Below are 10,416 nucleotides of genomic sequence, written 5' to 3'. Positions count from 1 at the left end.
TAGCTGCTTGTAAATACAGGTAGTTAAAGAAGTAGCATGATATGGCAAAAAAAGGATTTGGAATCAGAATGCCTTTATTGAAGTCCTAACTTCTCTATGGAAAGTGGGATGACTGTAGTCAAGTCATTTGACTTCTTTCTGCTGTGGTTTCCACATTTGAAACAATGAGAATAATAATACTACCTGCCCTGCCAATTTCAAAAAGAGCTGTTTGAAATATTAATTAAGATTCTGGACATGCCTTTCCATCTGGTGGCAACCATCAGGTAAGCCAAGATGGGTGCATACAAGTACGTCCAGGAGCTATGGAGAAAGAAGCAGTCTGACGTCATGCACTTTCTTCTGAGGGTCCGCTGCTGGTAGTACCACCAGCTCTCTGCTTTCCACAGGGCTCCCTGCCCCACCTGGCCTGATAAAGCATGCGGACTGGGCTACAAGGCCAAGCAAGATTAAGTTATATATAGGATTCGTGTTCACCGTGGTGGCTGAAAACGTCCAGTTCCTCAGAGTGTAACTTAAGGTAAGCCTGTCCATCATGATGTTAACAAGCTAAAGTTTGCTCGAAGACTTCAGTCCTTTGTAGAGGAGCAAGCTGGACACCACTTTGGGGCTCTAAGAATTCTCAATTCTTACTGAGCTGGTGAAGATTCCACAAACAGATTTTTTGAGGTTATCCTCATCCATCCATTCCATAAAGCTATCAGAAGAAATCCTGACACCCAATGGATCAAACCAGTCCACAGGCACAGGGAGATGCGTGGGCTGACATCTGCAGGCTGAAAGAGCCGGGGCCTTGAAAAGGGCCGTAAGCTCCACCACACTATTGGTGGTTCTCGCTGGGCAGCTTGGAGAAGGTCCAATACTCTCTAGCTCCGCCGTTTCCACTAATACAAGTAAAGTTTGTACAATTCATACCTAATAAACAATTTAGAACAGTAAAAAAAAAAAAAGAAAAAAGAAAACATTCTGGACATGAAACACTTTGTAAATCTTAAGGGACCATTTAGGTTGGTGATGATCCCCTTCCTGTTGTAATTAGCATTGAATAGTTATAAACTAAAGGCAAACTATTCCTAAAGGGTGAATTTGCCACTTGAGGTGATGATTTCTTTCCTGTAAAATTTCTTGCATTTTATTTTTTAATGTTTCAAACTAAATTAATAGTGTGAAATGAAACCTGGAAATATTTTACATTTTAAATTAATAATCATTTCTAGTTTCATACCATGAATATTGAAAAACAGTGTTTATATCCTCAGAAAAAAAAAATCTACAGATTATAACCACAGAGAAGGCAAACTGGTTTTTCCCATGCTCCTCAGCACATGCTACCCGGAGGCATAGCTGTAAAAATTTGTAGATATATCTGAGGATCCAAAGTAAGCTTCTAAATATACAGAACTCCATGCAAGAAAATGATCCTTTATTTTAAAGTAAAATTTGAGTTTAAAAATAGAAGTGTTTTTAAATAAGTTCTGTGCTGAGATAAACAGGTCTGCCCTCTCTCCACCTCTCCCCACTATAATTATATTTGTTCCCCCCAAAATCACATGAGATTTCTTTCTTGCTTAACATTACTTCCTTCTGCCTCATCCTGGCTTATTCTCACTTCCTCTGGGTCTGTTGCTCCCAGGTGACACATAGAGCTTTCAGGTAATAAGCAATATTTAACTATCCTTTCTTAAGGAAGATTCTGGATATTCCTTGATTCCCTTTCCTCACTTTCAATATCTCCTGTATCTCCTGTTTCTTTCTTTCCAAAAATGTATTATTATTATGTAATATACATAATGTAATGAGACCCAATAATACAAAGAGTTATTAGGATTAACTAAATATTTTGCCGGTTTAGAATTACTCTTTAACTAATAGTAGAAAGAAATCCTTGAAAGATATTATCCTACTAAGGAAACAGCACGTTGAAATGATTCTCTTGGATATATAACAAGCTTGCAATGCAAAAACAATTCAGCTCATAAAAATATAATCCCTTGGCTTGCCCAGCATCTTACCTGTCCTGCCAAAGAAAAGAAAATGTGCTTCTCAAATCAAAGTATTCCAGTTGGTTGTTCTTCTTAATCAAATCACTGGCATAACTGCCAAATCCATTCCCTTGGGTGGCATGCCACACACTCCTAATAGAACCAAAACACTAGGCATGTTAACAAAGGTGAAACCAAGACAGAGCAGGGAACTGGACAAGTCCAGTGTTCCCCTAAGCCCAGGGGAAACAGCCCCTGCTGAGATCGCCCACATTTCAGCCCTATGATCCTCTGTGGGGGATGTTAGACTTTCAGAGTGGCACGTATTTTCTTTTTGTTTGTTTGTTTGCTTCCTTTTTTGAGACAGAGTTTCGCTCTTATCACCCAGGCTGGAGTGCAATGGCTCAATCCCGGCTTACTGTAACCTCCACCTCCCAGGTTCAAACGATTCTCTCACCTCAGTCTCCCAAGTAGCTGGGATTACAGGCGCCTGCCACCATGCCTGACTATGTTTTGTATTTTTAATAGAGACAAGGTTTCACCATATTGACCAGGCTGGTCTCGAACTCCCGACCTCAGACGATCCGCCCACCTCAGCCTCCCGAACTGCTGGGATTACAGGTATGAGCCACCGCGTCTGGCCACGTGTGTGTTTTGGAAACAAAACATATTCAATATGATAAAAGTGTATATAGTTGGAAAGCCAAATAAAAGTGCCTATATTGAAATTCCAAATCATTTATTTTCATTTTTTTTTTTTCCGAAGGAGGGCATGGATTTTGAAACATTGAGAAATGCTATCCAGATTTTTTTTTTCCTTTCTGCTTCTTATGAGAACTTGCCTGATATTCCTGGCAGAGCTAAGGTCTGTATTGAAGGTGTCAAAACCCATCAGAATGTTAAAATCACATATGCTACCAGCTTCACAGTGTGCAAGGGAGAGAAACCCAGACTCCATAGGATCCATGACCCAAGGTACAGAAGCTCATGGCATTTGCCTCCACCCTTTTCATCCTCAGTGTGCCTGTTTATGGAAACCGTAACCTCAATGCCCATGGTGACACATGAAGCTCAAGTCATGTGCCTAGAGAGGGAGCAGAGGGAGCTCTGGATAAGTCTGGATACAAAGAGAGTTGCCATCCCAGGACAGAGTGATTTTCCACACCAATTTCCTGAGAAAGAAGAAGGAAAGAGAGGGATGAAGGGGAGGGGAAACTTGGCCACATGTATCATTGTGGGCTTATTTAAGCCTTTTGCTAAGTAAACATAGAAAAATACAGTGAAACCAGACTTCATTACTATATCCAGAAAGTATTTTACATGATTAACTGCTTTTTAGTCTCCAAATCCTGGAAGGCAGCTCTGCAGAATGCACTAATAGTTCTCAGAAAACCCATAAGAAAGTTAGAAGTACATAGTTAGTGGTGTCAGGAAATATTAATGCATACGTGTTGTAATGGTTTTTACTGTTTTTTAAAAATTATTTATTTATTTATTTACTTCTTTATTTATTTGAGACAGAGTCTTGCCCTGTTGCCCAGGCTGGAAGGCAGTGGCACAATCTTGGCTCACCACAACCTCCACCTCCTGGGTTCAAGCGATTATCCTGCTTCAGCTTCCCTAGTAGCTGGGACTACAGGCACGCACCACCACACCTGGCTAATTTTATTTTTAGTAGAGATGGGGCTTTGCCATGTTGGCCAGGCTGGTCTGGAACTCCTGACCTCAGGTGTTCCACCAGCCTTGGCCTTTCAAAGTGCTGGGATTACAGGTGTGAGCCACTGCACCTGGCCAAATAGTCTTTATTTTAACTATTTGTAGGTACATCATGTTGTAATGTTGGTCATTCCATACAGAGGAATAAAGATGGAAGTCTCTACCATCTTTATCAGAGTGATCACTTGGTAATTGACAAAAAGGATAAAGAATTGGCCAGTTTCTATACCTGAGATTTACTGAGTATTTGAAGTTATTATTGGAATCAGTGGTGATTTCAGAGAAGTGAAGGCTAAAGATTTTGTGGTCTCTGCATTCTCTACTCAAAAACAGACAGAGCACTTGCTTTATGTAGACTTGTCCTTCAAAGACCCCGAGGATTCCCCAGCTTGAGAAAGTACAGATTTGAGGGCGGAAGTCTCCCTAGTTGAGGGCGCATTCATCTCATCTATGCACATACTAGCCTAGACTCTGATTTCAGAAACAAAGTTTCTAGGTTCCACAATCCCACCATTAACCAGCAGATGCTGAAATTACACAATTACTGTATTAGGAATGCCTTTGCTTGGCTTAACATTTTACTATAAAATGCATATATACTTAAGAGGGATAATAGAATATATTTCATCCAGTGTTTGTATTTTCATGGAAAGAAGTTTATGGCAACTCAGGAGCCAGTTCTGATAAGCGCAAGGAGAGAGGATGAGAGCACCGAGCATCTGAAATGACTGTGACAAGAGAGGGCACACACAGAGGGCCCTGTGGACTATGGAATCATTTCGCTCATTTATTCCCCAGCCTTACTTTATTGCACTTTAGCTCTGGCATACTTTAAAGAGAATACTAAAAAGAGAATACTTTAGCCCAAAAGTATTCTCCTTTTGGGATAGCATAAGTTTATCTGGATAAAAGAAAGAGGTAGAAACTTGTAAAACAAAACAAAACAGAAGGTAAACCAAGACTCCCCATGTGATGAGGCAAGTGGAACCAGCTGGAACATCCCTTGGCCAATAGAGGATAAAGAAAATCCACAATAGGAAGGGCGTGGTGGCTGACGCCTGTAATCTCAACACACTGGGATGCCAAGACGGGAGGATCACTTGAGGCCAGGAATTCCAGTCATTTCAGATGCTCAGTGCCCTCATCCTCTCTCCTTGAGCTTATCAGAACTAGTTCCTGATTTGTCATAGACTTCTGCCCATTAAAATACAAATACTGGATGAAATATATTCTATTATCCCTCTTAAGATTATTTACATTTTATAGTAAAGGTTAAGCCAAGCAAAGGCATTCCTACATAGTAATTATGTAATTATGTAAAACATGGCGAGACTTCATCTCCATTTCTAGAAAGATAGAGAGGAATAGAAAACCAAGTACCGCATGTTCTCACTTATAAGTGGGAGCTAAATGCTGAGAACACATGGACACATAGAGGAGAACAACAAACATGGGGACCTTTCAGAGGGTGGAGGGTGGGAGGAGGGAGAGACGCAGGACAAATAACTAATGGGTTCTAGAATTCATACCTGGGTGATGAAATAATCCGTACACCAGACCCCCATGACACAGTTTACCTATGTAACAAACTCGCACTTGTACCCCTGAACTTAAAATGAAAGTTAAAAGAAACAAAAAATTAAATTAAAAAATAGAGAGAAGGGGACCGAGGAGAAAACCTACAGTAAGTGGCTAGGCACCCCTGGAGAAAGGTGATACAGAGAGCACCTAAGAGCGCACACAACCTTTGTATGAAATGATGTTACCTATTCCCAAGGTATTCAGGTAGCCCTGGTTTCTGCCACGTCCCAGTATTCTCTCTGCCCCTTCCCTCCTAATCCTGTCTTGTCCACACCCTTCCACCACACAGTGTACTCTGCCCCAGTGACCCTTGAGTTCCTGGGCCATCCTCCTGGGGCACTGCTTTCAGAAAACTGTGCTCTTATTTAGTATCAGCACGAGGGTTACCCAGAAGACCTAACCAGGACTAACAGGTCAGAAATAGGCTGAATCTCACCAGGCCCTTCAAATTCTTGTGGTTCTTCAATCTTCCCACCCCATGTCTACCACCACCATCAAGGCTCCCACGCCCATTTCTTATACGTGTCTGTTCATGACTCAGACAGACAGAAATTGGGAGCCTACTACACGGCCAGCCCTGGGAATGCAGGCGGGACCAAAAAGACACAAACCCTTGTCTTCCTGGTATTATAGTTTAGTGGGGAATAAAAACAATAAGTAAGATAAATAAAACGTAGTAAGCAGTAAGCTGTATGGAGAAACAGGGAGGGGTAGAATATATGTTAGGGGGAGGTGATTGCAAGTTTTAATCACGATAGTTAGGGGAAGTCTCACAGAGAAGGTGACATTCCAGTAAAGACCTGAAGGAGGTGAGGAAGGATATCTGGGGGAGAGAGTTACAGGAAAAGGGACCAGCAAGTGCACAGCTGAGGCCAGAACCTGCCTGGCCTGTCTGAAAAATGCCCAGACGGCATATATGGTTGGAGCACAGTTAGTGGGGAGATGAGAGCAGATGAGGTGGAAGAGGTAAAGCAGCTAGGCCAAGGAGGCCATTGTGAGTGAGGTGGGTGACAATTCTCACCATCTTCTCCCTACTATTGCAAAACCCACAGGTGCTGAAACACCACCTCAGGATGCTCCTCTGGGGAGCCAGGAGGACTGTATATCCTTGCCTCCAGAAAGCAGTCAAAGGATTCACTACAGACACCTAGATGTTCTACCCTGTTTGGAGCCTCTGTCAGTTTCAGGCACGATCCTTATATGTTTCTTGATCCCCTAAATGGCAGTTACATGATAGGTTTGTGTCAGGATTTGGGTGTGCTCTCAGCTGCTACCGAGATATACATTTGTGGGGTTTTGTTTGCTCTTGACTTTTCAGCCAATTAATTCAAGAGCAGAGGAAGTATATGGAAAAAATTTACAATGAGAGATATAGGCACTTTTGGCCAGGCATGGTGACTCACACCTGTAATCCTAGCATTTTGGGAGGCCAAGGCGGGTGGATCACTTGAGGCCAGGAGTTCAAGACCAGCCTGGCCAACATGGTGAAATCCCGTCTGTGTGAAATATACAAAAATTAGCCAGGCATGATGGTGCGTGCCTGTAATCCCAGCTACTCGGGAGGCTGAGGCAAGATAATCGCTTGAACCCGGGAGGCAGAGGTTGCAGTGAGCAGAGATCGTGCCACTGCACTCCAACCTCCGTGACAGAGTGAGACTCTGTCTCAAAAAAAAAAAAAAAAAAAAAAAAAAGAGAGAGAGAGAGAGAGAGGCATTTTTGCCTATCAGAGATATACCACTAAGAATATCAAGATAAGATAATGACCTGTGGAAGAGGAGGTTATGAATTTACAAATTCAAAGGGAATACAATTCACCTGCATCTGTCACAGGGCATCCCTGGTGACTAGATCAGCTGTATTTGTCCCCGTACTGAAAAAATGTGTGCCTCTCGATGCAATAGTTATACTTAGATAGTTAAGACTTGCTACCTTTCAAACTATTTTAATCTATTTTGTACTTCATAGTATCCAAATGTCATTATACTATTTTAATGAAGAGAAGATTTTTAACAATAGGTAAAAATCACACAGATTGAATTCAAGAGCAGAAAACATTCAGCAGAAACTGAAAATCAATGATTCTAACCCCCTCTACCCTTTTCATACAACGTCATTTTCATAATGACAATGAATTTCATATGTCATTTTCATAATGACAATGAATTTCATACAATTTCTCTGTATTAAAAGCTACTACTTAGAACACTTATTCTGTGCTGGATACTGTAGTAGGCGTGTATTAACTCTTTACATATATTAACCCATTACAAAATTTCTAAAATACTCTACTTTTACACCATTTTATAGATTAAAAAAAAATTGATGCTTAAAATGTTTAAGAAATTTGCCCAGGGCTCCCAAGCACTGCCCAGTGTTGCTGTGTGCAGCTGCCAAAGGCACATGCTCTCACCTACTTTGCAGAGGGAGGCATGGAAAATACCACCAAAATATACTCAAATCTTAAGAAGCAATGAGCAGATGGATATCATTAGATCTGCCTGTCCTTTTTATTCTGGCTTATTCCCTGATGGATTTCTCTGATGGATGAGGGATGTGCTCTCTTTAGAGAGCCAGATGTAGGTTAGTCAAGCTGTAGGGAATCTTGGCTTGTTCACGTTTTCCAGGCCTGTCCATTGACCTGACAATCTTGTAAAAATAGATACAGACACATGATTTCACTTTTTCCATATCTGAGTCCAGTTTCAACCACGGAGTTCAAATTTTTGTGCTTAGGAGAACATTATACAAATAAGCCAAATGAACGGTGATATTCCCAGCTTGCACTGTTGGTCCTACTCAAATTTATGCAGCACTGCTCCTCTGAGATTTTGTTTTCTCTCCCTTATCTCAGAATGAGATATACAGAACAATCTCCATAGTAATGAAGTAAGTAGAATATACACTGAGGGTCTTGGTCACTTCTTTCCTCAACCATAGCAGAGAGAACAGAAATGACCCAGGGCTCCAGAAAAGCTCCCCACTGGGGACACCAATCAGTCCAAAGGCACATTGTTTACTTTCCTTGTGTTCTGGTCACTGAGGAGTATGAGAAACCAGCTTTGCAAAATTGTGACTGAGACAGTGAAAGAGATCTAACCTAACTGACTCCCTCTTGGTTGTAGCCTTTCAGCTGTCTTTGTTCCTTCCTCGGCATAGGCTGAGCTAACTTTGGGAGGAAATTAGTTTATAGTTTAAAACAAAGACAATAACAGCCCTTTCTCAAAACAAACTTCCTGCTTGCCTGGGGACTAGACTGCCTTTGTAGGACAGTCTACAAGATTAGGAAATTATGGTTTAGGAGTCATGCAACTGGAGCCCCCAATTTTGAACCTCCCTAAACTTCTCCTAAAATCAGTGCTTGAGATGTTTTGCAGCCCCTGCACTTGGTGGATCAGCTGGCACCACCAGGTTGATAGACTCGCTCATCTGATCTTATGGCACCAACCCAAGAACTGACTTAGGCCAAGAGGACAGCTTCACCTTTCCATGATTTCATCTGCTACCTAACCAATCAGCACTCCTGGCTCACCAGCTTCCCCCAACCCACTATCTTGTCCTTGACAACTCTGATCCCCGAATGCTTGAGGTTGACTTGAGTAATAATGAAACTCCAGTCTCCCACAGAGCCAGCTCCGTGTGAATTACTCTTTCTCTGTTGCAATTCCCCTGTCTTGATAAATTGGCTCTGTCTAGGCAGCAAGCAAGGTGAACCCACTGGGCAGTTACACACACACAGGTGCCAAGTATCTCAAAATCCAAACTCCCTATGGTTTTGGTCACAAGATCCTTCACCTACTTTCCCCCCACCATTTCCATGCACTCTTGTTTCATTGCTGTCTACTTAAACCCATAGCATTTACAAAAAAGTGGCTCTCTCTTTACAAGTGTGTGGCATTCAAGAAAAGTTCTCTATTACTTGTTTGTGATTTTTATAAATCAAATAAATGTTTTTCCATTGGTGTACATTGCTATTCCAGAAATGCCTGCCATGTGAAGGGGACAATTTATACATTTGTATAAGTAGATATTTGTAATATACATTTATTATCTTTACAAGATATATTAAAAGTTAATGCTTCAATATTTTTGAAGCTTCATATTTATGAAGAATATAATTTCTGACAAAATCATTTTCTAATACTGAATTCAAGTTAGTGAAAGTCTGTAGTGAAACAATGTGGTGATGAAATTTGAAGACCTCAAAAAACATTTTTTTAATTTCTAAATATTTTCAGAGCAGCATTCCTTTTATAATAAAGCATTCATTTTTAAAACAAATATCTATTCATTTAACAAATATTTATTAAGTGGTTGGTATGTGGCTTGGGCACCTACTGCCTGCCAGGCAGGATGCTAGGTGATAGAAGTACAACGACAAAATGAGCAACAACAAAGGCAACCCCTGCCTTCAAGGAGTTTCGAGTCTAATGAATGCTGTCATGTGGTAGACCAGAATCAAATAACCACACTGACAAATACAATTATAAGCTAATAAAGATTACGAAAAATGTCCAGTGCTCACCAATAATTCAAACCATTTAAATGTAAATAATTTGCATCAATAAACTATACTAGGATGCATATAAATTGATGGTAAGTGTCCAACTGGTTATTCAACAATTCCATTTAGATATCTAATCAGTATCCAAATTTCAGTCAGTATGTCCAGCCAAGCTCCTTTTCTCCTATCCTTTTTATTTTTATTTATTTATTTTTTTTTAGAGACAAAGTCTCACTCTGTCACCCAGGCTGGAGTGTAGTGGTATGATCATAGCTCACTGCAGCCTCACTCCTGGGCTCAAGGAATCTTCCCCCCTCAGCCTCCTAAGTATCTGGGACTATAGGTCCAAGTCCCAGCTACTCAGCCAAACTAATTTTGTGCTTGTTGTAGAGATGAGGTCTTTCTATGTTGCCCAGGCTGATCTCAAACTCCTGGGCTCAAGGAATCCTCCCTCCTCGGCCTCCCAAAGTGTTAGGACTACAGGTGCAAGCCACCACATCCGGCCTTGTCTTGTCCTTTTCTGTTTTAGTTGTCAATTTTATCCTTTCGGTTGGTTAGGATAAATTTCAGCATCATCTTCACTTCTCCTTCTCCTTCAATCCTTATATCCAACCCTTCAGCAAATCTGTGGCTCTC

At 41.1% G+C, this 10,416-nt stretch overlaps 1 pseudogene; it reads left to right on the top strand.

Moving 5' to 3' along the window:
- The first annotated feature begins 276 nt into the window (after positions 1-276).
- Positions 277-3,246, top strand: LOC105552384 (annotated as a pseudogene).
- The last annotated feature ends 7,170 nt before the right edge of the window (positions 3,247-10,416 follow it).

This window comes from Mandrillus leucophaeus, unplaced genomic scaffold (genome assembly GCF_000951045.1).
Source record: "Mandrillus leucophaeus isolate KB7577 unplaced genomic scaffold, Mleu.le_1.0 Scaffold552, whole genome shotgun sequence".
NCBI lineage: Eukaryota > Metazoa > Chordata > Mammalia > Primates > Cercopithecidae > Mandrillus > Mandrillus leucophaeus.
Note: the sequence above shows the minus strand (reverse complement) of the source record. Positions and strands in the feature narration are given on the sequence as shown.